Source organism: Lepisosteus platostomus, chromosome 7 (assembly GCF_059453375.1).
Source record: "Lepisosteus platostomus isolate fLepPlt1 chromosome 7, fLepPlt1.hap1, whole genome shotgun sequence".
NCBI classification, from domain to species: domain Eukaryota; kingdom Metazoa; phylum Chordata; class Actinopteri; order Semionotiformes; family Lepisosteidae; genus Lepisosteus; species Lepisosteus platostomus.
In genome coordinates this window covers 47,586,789-47,601,758 of record NC_142617.1, presented here as the reverse complement: position 1 = coordinate 47,601,758, position 14,970 = coordinate 47,586,789, and positions in this window count along the sequence as shown.

Genomic DNA, 14,970 nt, shown 5'->3' with positions numbered 1-14,970 from the left:
TTCAAACTCTGAATCAAGAAGTAAACTGAAGACATGTAAGGATAAGATTGGTTTCAGTAAACGTCAGCCAAAACTGAAGACAAAACTGAAATTTGTTGTTTGCATGAAGTATTTAGACCTATGAACTAACTACAGTATTTGGTGGAAGCTCCTTTGGCAACAATTGAATCTGCAAGTCTTGTACAGTAAGTCCTTACCAACTTTTTCACACTAGCTTGATGCAGTTTTTACTAATTCTTCGTGATATTTGTTCATATTCTCTTGCTTATACAGTAGATAGTGGTTTTCAGGTCTGTCTGACAAATTCCTAATATGATTCAAGTCAGGACTTTGACTGCACCACTCAAGAACATTCACTTTCTTATTCTTAAGCCACGCCATCTTTGACCTTGTGCTTTGGATGAAGTGTGTTTTTGCCCCAGCTTTATGTCTACAGCAAAGTGAAACAGGTTTATGACTGTACTTTGACCAATGCACAATTTCTCCCATATCCCATTTAATTCTGCAGCTCTTTTAAAGTTGTCTTCACAAATTGCATCAGTTGCATCCCTCATAAGGTTTGGCCTTGCCCTGCTGCCCAGTGTGGAGAAATGGCTTGATTTAGGCAGTGTCTGGTTGGTGTGATGCACCTTTCATTTCTTGATGATTGAGTAGACAATGCTCACAGTGTTAAATCAGAGACTTCAAGATTTTTTTAATCCTTGTCTTTCAATACCTTTTTCTTTGACATGCCATGCTTTGAATGCTCCCTAGACATCATAGTTTAGTTTTTTCTTGAACTTCACTACTTGACAAGTGGACCTCAGAGACACAGGTGATTTTTATTCTGAAATCATGGGAACCAGTATTAATATACACTCAATGACTCAATGATGACTGCAAGCAAAATCTGAGAACTGTGCAATACTTTGAATACTTTTGCAAGGCACTGTAGATCATAATGAACATGAATAATATAGCTGAAGCCTTTTTTATGATTCAAAGGGCCAATGATGAGCAATCTCAAAGACTATTAAAATCTAACACACCTGAAGAGGTGACAATTTCTTCTCAGAAATGTGTCATTGGTTCTACAATACAGAGATCACAGCCCTGTAACATGCTGCTCCTGTACTTTAATTCACACATCAGCACATACAAGATTGAAGGTCATAAAACTACATTCATGGTGCACTGGTAATAACTGATGTAAATATTCAGCATCTGTCATTATTGAGAAAACGGCCAAAAAGCAATTTGAGCATTGCTGTAATATATGGACTCCCAGCTAATGTTATTTTCTAAGCAGAATGCAATGACATAAATTAATCAGTGTCTTTTTTTTGCTCTTAATGGGGCAAAAAAATAGCATTTTATGGAAATTTGTTATGCTTAAGACATGAGGGAAGTAGGAGTGGCTACTAATAACAATACCTGCCAGGCGGGAGATGTATATGAAGGATGATGCAGTTTGTTGATGCCTGTCTGGAGCTGCCGGGTGATGGAATGCTGGGAACTCCATTAAAAAGTCATTGGAGACCTGAGCTACAGCACATGGCTCACTCTGTTATGGCCTAATACTACCACATGGTTTTGTTCTCCAGGTGCTATTTTTAATCTGCGCTGAGCACGCTCTGGAACCACTCAGACAACAGCTCCTTCCCTTCAAACCTCATGGGTTAGGAAAGAGGCAGCTGTTGGCTTGTGGCGACAGCAAATCAGTAATAATTACATCTCCAAAGGGTGGTAATCCTTCTGACTGGCCTCAGGATTGCTGCATGGGTGTTGATTGGACATCAGGATCAGGAAAGTTTCATTGTGCTGCGGTAGTGATTGAAATATTATCAATTATAGGAATAACATATTTGACATAAAACCAATTTGTTTTCTTTGAAAATTTATATTTGCAAGAAAACTCCACACAATTGCAATGTTTTAAGTTTTAACTGAAAGGGAGTGGCATCTTATGACCAGTATTGTGGACTGACATACTGTAACAATATTCAGCAGTTTATTATGTCCCAATGGTAAGCATGTAAATTCACAAGGCATTAATTCTTTTGAAAGCTTTCCCCACAATGTTTTTATGCATAGATGTTTTAAAGTGATAAAAGTTCTTATGTGATGGATGTTCTAGGATTCAAGCTAAACAAAAATTCTTTACACAAAAAAAGACATTGTTTGAAATCATAGCTCTACACACCATTCATGTACAGTAAGTGCCAGAATCAACTACTGTATTGCAGCACTGTTCTATACAATATTGTGTATAATAAGAATGATTTAAAACTGCTTTTAATATAAATTAAATTCTTTATTAACATTTATAAAGCTGAACTGCTAGTGCAGTCCTAAAAATCAATATGGAAAAAATACAATACAGTTTACTTCATCAACATTGCAGAGCTAGAATTAAACTTCTATCATTGTGACTTGATTAAGAATCAGCAACGATCATTTTCAATCCTTGTCATACATTTGCTTCCATGGAAACTTTCCAAGTAAAACCTACACCAAGAAAAAAAATGTGCTTAATGCTGTTCCCACAGGAAATGACCTGTCCTGACGAAAGTAATGCCTGTTATTGACGTCTGCAGAGCTCATAATAAAACATATTTGTACTGTATGTTGGTTTTCTTTTCTATAAATTTGACTATAATAACTTAAGATTACGTTAATGTAGGATCAAACCACAATGCAACTGGTGCAAAAGGTATATTGTTACAGTGACATGGCAGATAATAAAACATTTTATGGCCTAATAGCTAATGGGAGTTTTCATGCTTTTTAAATTTCTAACATATAAAACTAGTAACAAAAATAAAGTAACTTTTCTTCCACTTTCGTTTTTAGATCATCATCCGTTTGCTTACTCAGATACCCTTGGTGAAAAACCAGCATCTAACCCAATCAAGGGCCAGGTTAGCCATTTAAAACTTTGCTCAGGATTAAGCCTTGCTGAAGGAGGCTGTTGATTCGGAATTCGGAATCCTCTTGGGTTGCTCACCTTGAGGAACTTGGCAAGAAGACAGCTGACATCTGGCTGACATGGAGGTGTGCTTAGTCCCGTCACCGAAACGCCTTGTTTCAGCTGATAGGATAAAATGGTCTTGAGGGATCACATCGTGCAGAATGCGCAAGAGGTCAGACCAAGGCCATGTGTAGCCCTGTCTCCCTGCTTTTGGTGGCGTATTATCTTGCTTCTCCAGAATCAATTTGGGATGACATCTTAAAATGAACTGCCATATTAAACAGCAAATGGGGAAAGACCACATGAACATACAGAACCACCCTTGTCAGAAAGCATGAGACTGGAAAATGTTTATTGGACCCTCGCCCCAGCCCTACTTCAGTCTACTATCAATGTGTTCTTTGGTTTTGTATATGGGGCAGGATTTGTTTGTTCTGCTTAGTAACAGACCCAATGGAAAGTTAATGTAATGTTTGACGATTGTGTCATCACTTAGTTGTGCCTAATGCCATGTGCTCAATTAGAACCAAGCTGCATTAATATGCATTAGAAAATATGTAGGTATATAATGGATTTTAATGTGTGGATCTCTGTGTTGGGAACAGGGTCTGTGGCTCGCTTTGCTGCAGGATGTGGGAGAGCATTCATTAGGTGTTACTGCAATTCAGGAGCACAGGCTAAAATGTTGAAATTCTGTTTACTAACTGTAGATAACCCTTTGTTCCCATTCCAAAATATGACCCTTATTCAGATAATGGATTAATACTACTACTAATGTAAACAATACAAAACCTTCTTAATTAGCCTTTGTTTAAAATGTTTTGTGCATGTTCCTACTTAAACTCTTTGCTGAATATAATACTGACATCTAGTTAAAATCACCTAGTCGACCCCTTTAAATTCAACACAATTATGATTGCTTTATTTGGCTGCTACTTATATCTAATACAGCTTTCTGTCCATGAGCACTAATGTATACAGCTGGGCATGTTTCTGAACAAAATATCTGAAGTACCTCACTCAAAGGTACAACAGCTGTGTCTCACCTGGGATTTGAATCCACAGCTCTTCAACTGTAAGACCACTGCTCCACACTGAAACTTACATGAATGTAATGTAATAATAATAATAATAATAATAATAATAATAATAATAATAATAATAATAATAATAATAATAGTAATAATAATTGCTTACACTTATATAGCTCTTTTCTGGACACTCCACTCAAAGCGCTTTACAGGTAATGGGGGACTCTCCTCCACCACCACCAATGTGCAGCCCCACCTGGATGATGGGACGGCAGCCATAGTGCGCCAGAACGCTCACCACACATCAGCTATCAGTGGGGAGGAGAGCAGAGTAATGTAGCCAATGTACAGAGGAGAACAGCAGAAATATATGTAATGAAACCTTTCACCATCACCATACCAAACTGAACATTTTTCCAGGGCTTGATAATAATAGAAAATGTGGAAAATAGTGGAAATAATATTGGAAAGTTTTGTTTAGAATATTTACTGTATGGTATAAGCTGACGTGACAGAGTCCAATAGGGTCAGTTATATTGAAATGTCCGCATTCCAATACAAAAGTAACAGAACACAAAAAGAGCAAAGAAGGCTGATGGAGATAAATAAATTGGGCGGGACGTCGCAAGCAATTTGGCACAAATATCCAGAACATCAATTGTAAATGAGCCTGGACAAAAAGATCCATCCTTCTGAGCACCATTACTACTGGAGAAATACTTCTGTGAAATGCAAAGTGATAGAAAAAGTGTATACAAATAAATCTGAAAAATAAAAAAAAGGACTCAGCTATAAACATGAGAAGGCAGCGCCACCGACTGCAATGTGAAATGGACCATTCCCTTTTCTGATATCAAAATCTAATAACTTTGCTGCACCCTTCAGTTAAAACTGACTTTTATGATACAGCACTGACCCCTCTTCCAGAATCACTGCAGTGGTATTTCACGGGTTTTATATTGCATATATGTTACGGTTGCTATTACAGAGAACGTGTAAATGATCATATAAAACTCAGCAGAACAAGGCCAAACAGTCCTGCTTGTGTTATTTTACCCGAAATCCTCTCCAGCAAATGAAGTAACCTTTACAATATTCCTCCCTCAGGAAATGGGCTGCTCTTTAATGCATTATAAAAGTCGACAAGGGAAAATGAAGAAAAACTCACACTGTGTTTCTTTCTGCCATAGAAGGCTATTTTTTTTTTTTACCTGAAGTAACGGATTGATTTCCAAAAGCCAACTTTTACAACTACTGTAACTGACCAGTTAAAAATGCAGGTCAATTAAAATGTTAAACTGCACCTGTTTTTTCTAACATGAGGCCGGGATCAAACAAAGCAGATGGAATCTGTCTTAGCCGGAAGTTTAAAACTCTTGAAACACTTTTTAATTTTGTTGGGGCTCTAGGATATCCCCAGAAAGTTCTCATGCAATTAATTACCCTGTGTGGCAGCATAATACTCACTGGAGACACAATCCTTTTTTATGATTTACACAACACGAAACTGAAGAATTTCCTATTTCACAATCGCGACTTACTTTACATTTATTTTCGTCCAACAGTCCATTATAAGAGACTAATATCCCATCCTGCATTTGCCTTGTCTTCCTTTACAGTCACTGTAATTACTCAAAGGACATCAAAGTGCAGTCAGCCGTAATATCCAAAAAAACATATTACTTCTATAACCACGTGAGGTAAATACAAAGAGCTGTGCAGCTTTCCTAATTTGTCAGCCTGAGGAATAAATGGGTTTCATTCATGGCATCAAGATCTTTTCATTCTCTGCTCTGTCTGCATTTCACTTTATAAGACAGCCTCTGCATTAGAAGACATCACATCTATAGTAGGAATGCATACGGTATTTGCATGTCACTGGTTTTTATTTCTTTTCACTTCACAATTTATATTTGCACTAAAAAGGGTTAATAATGTGAAAAGGGTAAATTGTGCTGCAACGTTATTAGCACCTTTCTGTTCAGTGTCTCCAGGACTAGATTTAGGATTAGATGGCCAGGGCTCTCATAACAGCAGCTCCTGTGCCTTGCTGAAAAACAAAGTTCCTTCAAACTGCTTCAGAACAAAAGTACAATGATTTTAAATAAAACTACAAAATGAATATACCTCAGCTATACATATAAGAATGATAACAACAGGAAAGCAAGGTACAGCTTTATACACAAACATTTTAAATTTACACAAAGATAGATTCGATAGATGTTTTGGTTATGAGACAATTTTAATATATTTAGATATTGCTCCAATTCTTTTAAAAAGACAAACACATTGATGAATATGGAGTTTGCTCACTTATATTAATATATTCATTATGAATAATTAATTACAGGCAATTTTGTTATGCAAAACACTATAAGACCTAAGTACATATTATATATAATTAATTAAATTGATCTCAAAAAGAATAATACAATTCTAAAATACTGTAGATTCATGTTTTTTTCTCATTGGCAAAAGTCTGGAAAGAGCAAAACTGGTCATTCTGAGCCATCATTCCTTGAAATTAAACATGGCTGGATCCCATTTGTGCAATACCTTGTATGACACCTATAGCTGGTCAGAAGGTACCTGTTACAAAACTTACCAAAAACCTTTCCAGTTCCAAAGATCCTTGAATCACTTAGCTACCGGTCTCTTGACTGTTACCCTTTTCACGTTTTTATATCAACACACCAGTGCAGGTGAAATGGGATTCCATTTCTAATAATTCAATCTTTTTACCATCGTTCTGCACATTAGAAGATAATTGTTTCTGTAAAGGACAGAACGACTGAGTGAACGAAAGCAGAAACAATTTATTGTAGGCCGAACAATATGGAAGACAGCAAACTACAATTAATTAATTATTTAAGCAATTGCATGCAGACTATAGTACCAGGAAATTCATCAAAGTAATTATCAGAGATGCTTTCTGTCTGCTTCTCATATAACATTCTGAGAATACACATAACATCACACCACACCACACCAGAACCAGGCTGGACAGTTTCATCAATAATAAATCAGTATTAGTCTGTAAACCAAACTTGTATCAAGTACATTGTACCCCTTCCATATATACCTAAACAATCACATGGGACTAAACTACCCTCATTTACTGCATCCCCGCTTCATTTTAAAAGCCTAAGAATACAAATCAAGGTTAAACAAAGCACATTCGCATAGTTATTTCATTACAACAATCCTGCTGCACTCAGCAGAAGGGAAAATTACAAAGTAAATTAGTTGATAATTATAAAGATAACCCTTTAATTATGAAATTATGAAAGTCTCCATACTTTGAAGATAAAGGGCACACCTCATAAAGAATTGGGCAACACTGGGAATGGCATCAAAGACAACAGCACATTTCCTAGGTGTAACAAGAACTGCAGATTCTGACAAGAGATATTTCAGACTTAAATGCAGAGCTCAAAATTGACTGACCCAATTTCCAATGTGGTTGATATCATTTTGCCAAAGCAAATGGAAAAATAAAACTTTGGTCTTCAGTCCAGCATGAAAAGTTTATTAAAGTTTATTAAAGATAATACTGTATATAAACAAATAATATACTGTATAAAGACAATATCTATCCATTTTCTACTTCTTCCAATTTATGGTCATGGGTAAGCTGGAGCCCACCACAGCAAGCAACAGGCACAAGGCAAGGTACTCCCTGAACAGGACACCAGTTACCCTGTTCTCTCAGGGTACATACACAAAGACATGCGCACACATGGAGACACACACCTATGGACAATTTCCCCAGTAGTTAATTAACCTATCAGTATGTCTTTGGACTGTTGGCGGAAACTGGAGCACCCAGAAAAAACCCACATGAACACAGGGAGAACGTACAAACTCATATAGCATTCCAAATCTGGAACTGAACCCAAGGCGCCACCACTGCACCACCATGCTGCCAAGTTTAGTGATATCACACTACCTAAACCACTAAAGATATGTTGAGTTTAGAAGTTGGGTTCATAAAAAGAATGCTGTAATCCAGTTTATTTTAAAAGTGTTATTCACAAAAGAGAAATAAATATAGGAAATTGAGATTATAAATATCACTCATTAAGATACTCTGTCCCATTTTGCCAAACATAATAGGATATTATCAATTTTGTCACATTCTTCTTTGAAGTATCAAGCGATAAAGCTGCATAAATTAACCTCTATATTCAGCCTTACTCACCAAAAATCTCCCACTCAAAGATAATTCTCTTTGAAGCCATTGATTACGATTGTGTTGTATATTAACAATGAGTGGGTGAATTTTAATGGAGTTCGGAGTACCGATTTGGTACGTTATGCTCTCTTTGATATCACATATTTCAATACAGTTTTGAGCAGCAAAGAGCTCACATTTTGTAAGATTAAAGAACAAACCAGAACATTGGAAAAATATTTTAATTGCATTGATGGCTTCTGTTGTGTGTTACAGTATGTGATTATTCTATTGGCAGCTGAAATTCCTACAGTTTTGCATCCACTGATATAAACTACTTAGAGTTTCAAGACTGGTACGACCAGGCACTCAGTCTGATAGATCAGTGTATATTAGATCTCTGAGCTGTAATTTTTTGTAGCTGTTGCCATTACTGCAGAGGTTTCATTCAGCTTTTGTAAAGTCTTCTCTGAAATTAAGTAATTATGCTTTATAAACACAATAGTATATAAGGCAATAGTATTAAAAGTATCTCGTAAAAGAACAAGAAAACTGACTGTAAAATCAAGGACACTCTTAATTGGTTTGCAATATGCCCTCACCAAACTAGATGGATTTTTACTGATGTTAGAAACATTTTCTTTGCAAAAATTAGAGCCACAAATTTTGATCCAATTGACCTTGTAACTTGGCAGTCAGGATTCTGTTTTCATCTGTAATACTCTGAGAAGGACAGCTGAAAAAAGATACAACTGGAAAGAGCTATTACTGTAATAATTACAGTAGTCTTTTACTTCCTTGGCACTTGTTGGGTCCTGATGACATCACTGAGGGGTGGCATCACTGACGTCTCTCCTCCAATCAGTGCTGAATCCTCCTTTATGTTGCTGGGGTGTGGTTGTTTGTGTTAAAACGTGAATGACTCCTTGGGTGAGAGGGCCAGAGGACTGTACAGTATTTCCTTATTCTCTCAGCAGGGATCTAAACCTGATCAAGAACAAACAACATCCAAACGTATATTAAATGAATTCCTCTTCACTCAATCCAGTGCACTTGAAATTGTAAGTGTTAATTTGAAACTTGAACTTTATGCAAGATACATTTGTAGAAGACCTCGGCACCTAAAACACATGGTTTACTGGGAACAGATATCACAATAGCCATTGGAAACTTGTTGGTGCTGTAAGAGTTGCCATAAATATTTTTCATTCTTCACCTTCACATGGGCACAGTTATGGCCTTGCCTCACTGGTGAGTCTGACAGTCAAATTAAAACGGATCGGCCTCTTTAAAACGCCACAGACCCAAAGATGGTATAGAATAGAAACAAAAGAGCTCCAGATGTTTGTGTGTCATGGCTTTATATGGCTTGTCAGATGAGAGCAGGCAGCCCCTGTAGAATTGTAGAGACGTTTTCAGCACGGGTCATGTGGCAAAGACATCATTAACCTCTTGTGCTATGATTGTTTTAACATGGCCTTTGCGATTTTGTCTGATTTTTTTAACTACCAGACATGTTTTTCTTCTTAATAGGCTTTAATCCAATAACCTTCTTCCAACCACTTCAGTTGTGATAATAAGCAGGCACGTCTAACTTAATTTCCCTGTTCTTTTCCTGCTATGGCTCTGGTTTCACTAATCGCAAAATTAAAACCCATTTCTTTTGCTGTTACAAAGCTGCATCGTCCTGCTGAAATAATCAAGCTCTTTTTCCCATAGTGAAAGCTATATTTCACATTCTGTTTAAGTACAGGATATGTTGAAATCTCTGCTCAGCAGAAAAATCTTCCATTTCGCTGCTCAGGAAAAATTGTCTTCCATTTAGCTTGATAAAGATATTTTTAGCATTTCAATTTGCAACTCCAACTATATGAATCAGAAATAAATGGTTCCTCACTGGCAAAAAAGGAGTAAAATGGCATTTTGCCAAAATGTATAACCCTAAAATGAAACCGCACATATATAGCCAAATGACTGTATTTTTTAGAAAAAAAAAGAAAGACATCTGAAGGCAGCATTGTAAAGCAAAATTTTAGTTGTGCATTGCTTTGTCTGCACATTGCTCGTATTGCATGAACATAATTCAGTTTTTGAAATTTGTTTGGTCCTATCTCTTATCTACAGTTATAATGTACGTTTTTAATACATGTAATTGCACATAATAATCCTATGATAAAAAATATTTCACAGCATGCCATTCTTTATTTGTAACTTGTAATCTTACGTTTATAATTATGTAATGCAGTTACAATATCAGTCAAATGATTAACAAGCAAAGACATTTTAAAGTGTAAACGTCACATAATGACAAGGTAATTAAAGTGTAAAGACACCATATTTAATGTACCTGTATTCTGTATTTTGAAATTCTACCTTTAGAACATTGTGGTGCAACCCACTATTTCAGTTGGAAAGAGGAAATAGGTTGCAATGTTACTATATCCTCGTATAACCAAGAAACAGATAGATTAAAAATAATCTTCTTCTTAACTGAGAACGAATGCATTATATCAAAGTGCTGCTAGAAAAACTATTATAAACAAAATTAAAAATAACTGTTATCAACAAAATGAAAACAACCTAAAGTGTTAAACAGGAATGTTCTTTTCTGAAAATAAATGGCATACAAATATACATGTTCTTCTTTTGTATTTTAAGTTCTTTATTAGAAATCTACAAGCATAAATAACTGAATAGTACAGTGTGCGCAGAACCTATAAATGAACAGCTTATACAGCGTAAAGGGGCAACTGATTAAAAACCAGAGAAAACTGATTGTCGGGTAATTAAATTAGTACAATAATAATTTATTGAAATGGGGACCTGTCTAATATCTAGATGTTACTGCAGCCCTATGTGATTGGCTTATCATTGCAATAACATTGTAGTCCAGCACATACACATACAGAGGACCAAAGATGGAGAATAAAATATCAATTTTTTCCTAACTATAAAAATCTAATAACGCTTTGACCATCTCAGTACTCTGAGAAACTGTTACACTGCCTACGACTTGTGCTGTACATTTAGTTCTTTGAGAGCCTGGGAATTTGTGCAAGAATCTGCACTATAAAACAAATAATCACAGCTTAATTGTGTAACAGAAAAGTACCATAAAATTAAAAAGTAAAAGCAGGCTGTCAAAGCTGTCAAAATGTCAGAATCATTAATTTAGCATATTAATTAATTAGCATTTTTAAACCTGGCTGCCGCTGCCAGGTAGCAGCAATATTCTTGAATTATCATATTAAATGAGAAGATCTTTCCCAGGGGACCTTACTTTCTCCTTTTTCATTTCTTTCTCTGTGAAAAGGATGATGATATGAGATCCTGTTAGGAAGTAGGCAGTGGGTTTTGAGATGAGCTTTGAGAATGTTATCTCAGAGAAAGATTAGAATCTCACACATTTATGCATGTGGATAATGCATAAAAAAAACGGTATAGAGCCCCCCCACCTTCTAAGCATGCAATATCATCTTTTACTCCCTCTTTCCATAGTCAGAAAAAATATCAGCACTAAAGTCATGAACTCTGTATAGAAATGTGAGTCACATCCGATAGAAAAATTTCTTATTTCTGGTATTCACAAAGTTTGCGATTGATGAAGCATTATTTCTAAAGGGCTTTGATATCTAAAAAAGTTCAAAGAATGGTGACTTTTCTGCCTTTAAACATCTACCCTTGACCTGGCACTCCGCAAAACCAGCATTGTCCAAACTGTGCACAAAGAGGCTCGGAACAGGCTCAGCCAGAGAGCTGCGTGAGCAGGTGCGATCTCTAGGAGAAGCACAAGAGCTTTGGAATGAATCACAGCAGAAAGACAGCTCTATTACAAGCGCTAAATGATCTCTTGGTGAGTTCTGACTGTAGCCATCTATCTGCAAGAGGTTTGCTAGATTGGGTTGTTGCTTTTGATGAAATCACGCGCTCACTAATTCCCAGAAGCCCTCCCCATCTTGTGCATGGACTTGCATCCTAGAGTAATGCCACCAAAAGTCTTGATGGCCAGAGCCAGACCTAATTCGTATTAGGGCCTCTTGGTTCGTGAGCTTACACCTTATTCAGGGCTTTTAGTCATAATGCAGGGCATTGCAAAAACTCCCTGAAGTCTCTTATTGAATGATGCACAGCTTAAATAATAAACTTTTTAACTGCAGGAAACCCTGAAGTACAATGCATTGGAAAGGCCGTGTGTTGAATCACCATGACTAAAAGGCTCATGCTTTGGGTGTTTTAAAGAGAACAGTTCCTAGCCATACGAAACTGTTTTGGGGATAGGTGTAACAGCGACTCTCCATCTCCATTGCTCCTAGCAATAAGTGAACTAAAATTCTAGCCTAGAGAATGGCATTTACAGCAGTATTACAGCGTGAACAGTAGCTTCAAAAGATACAGGAACTGCATGATTTGCATATCATGATAAGCTGAAAGAATAGCAGCAGTGTTCATCCTCTGCAATGAAGCAGATAGAATAATAACTGCTCTGCAGTGTGAAAAGCATGTTTCATGCTGTGACAGTTGCCAGTCCCGACAGCTGTTGGCAGATGCATGTGTTAACTTGCCAGATATTGTTCCGGAGATTTCAAACGAGCAACCTGCCATTTGAACTATAACACACACAAGTTGTTGTGTGCCTATAAAATCCAGACTTTGCTGCAAATATGTTCAAAGTCATTATCAGCAGATCTAGTTTTATTCTTTTTTTTGTGGTTAAATCTATTTGCTAGTTGCGAGATATGTTTTTTTCTTGAATTGCTTTGACATACACATTTTTTTCTGCTTCTTTATCAGCCATATTTTCTCTTCTTCTGCACAAACATAGTATTTGAGGAGATTGAAGGTCCATTGTGAAACTGATCTCTCTCTGAATACACCGGTCCTTCATTTTCAGTAATAAATACAACCAGGCGTAAAATGCTTTGTCAGGAGATTAATGATTAGTATGCTTTTTTGTATTTAAGTAAACAGTGAATCTAAATGAAGGGAGCTAAAGCTAGATTTTTTTATTTACGGAAAGAGTTGCATCTACTCTGAAGCTTGCAATTTCATTGGCATTCAACATAACGCCCAATGTTGCCCAAACCCATAAGAGATATACAGTAGGGAGAGAGTAAGATTGTAAAAAAGAAACAGATTTCAGGGTGTCATATCTGGTGCTTTGGTGACCTTTTCTCTATACCCGTTAATAAACGTCACACTGTTTGTCAAAAAACATGGACGTGCAATAACTTGTAATAAACAAGCCTGCAGATTTTCCTGATCTGAAATCTAATAATAAATTTTGATTAGCAGGTCTGCCATCACCTTGCTTGTCAACCAGAAATAACAGAAAGACAAAAGCTAAAGTAGCACATCAACTGACAAGCTGGCAATTCGATCTGTAAACAGTATGTCTAAGCAGGAGATTTAAGACTGAAGCATGCACAACACATTTTAATGAGTCAGACAATAATGTTTTTTTCTTTGTTGTATTTTGTGTTTACATTTTCAGAATTTGCTTTTTTAATGTGTAATATGGTAAATAGATATGAGCAAAACCACGAATGGTCATATCATTTGACCCAGCTAAGATTTCACAGGCAATTAATTTAATTGGTTATGGGGCTCTGTGACCTGTGTATAACCAACTTGAGCTAATTTACAAGTGATCAAGGTGAGGTTCACAGTAGATGCCAAGTAAATATCAATCTTCTTAATTATTTAAAGAAAGAAAAGCAGCCATTTTAAATGTCAGTACACGTGGTTCCATTGACTTCAAACCACAGAAGGAAAAAAAACTAAAGAGATTATTATTTAAACAGTGTTGTGCACTGGGGATAAAACACGCATCACAGGAAGCAGTTTGGACTTGTAGAGCATACAGTAGCTAGTGTACCTGAATTCAATGTAGGTTTCTGTTTATTGAAAATATTGCGAGTTGCTTGCTATACAGTAGTACTACTATCTCGGCATATTGAAGGTGAGCAACGGTTTATGAGATTTTGGCCTGGATTCAGACTTCAAAACAAAAGTGTGGAGTTATCTTACCATTAAATAAAAAGAAGCATTCTATAAACACAACGTTACTGCCACTGCATGGCAGCAGTGTGGAGCACTGATAAGGGTTCTGGACTCATAAATGGAGTTTATTACATACATTTGGGAGGAAGATGTAATCCTAATCTCACACACTTCTGCATTCTGATCGAATACATATATAAATCTTGCACCCAGGACTTCCCTTTGCTTATCTCTCCCGCATGCCTCCTGCTACTCCATCTACACCCTTGCAGCAGTTGCCTAGCTCATTACCTGCAACAGAGAGGGAGGGGCTTGGGGCAGCTATTCCCTCAGTTAGGTATGGCACACCAAATATGCTCTACATATTTCATCCCTATATTGCATTTATTAGGATCTAACTGCACTGAACATTTGTGGGTTCATATCCTGGTATAAGAACACTTTATTAGCCATATATAATTTCTTGCATTAGGAATTTGTCCTTTTGCATACCCCAGCTTGCTCTCCATGAGGCAGACAGGCACACAGGGGTCAGAGTGTAGGGTCAGCCATTTATTCGGCACCCCTGGAGCAATTGGGGTTAAGTGCCTTGCTCAGGGGACCAACGGAGTAGGATTGCTCTGCCAGCCACGGGATTTGATCCGGCAAACCTTCCAGCCACAGGCGCAGATCCTTAGCCACAGGGCCACCGCTGGTATGATGCTGCTGTAGGACCACTGAGTAAAATATTTCACCTAAGATGCTCTGGTAAAATTCCCAACTGTATAAATGCAAGATGCTTTGTATAAAAGTGTCAGACAAATAATTAGTAATGT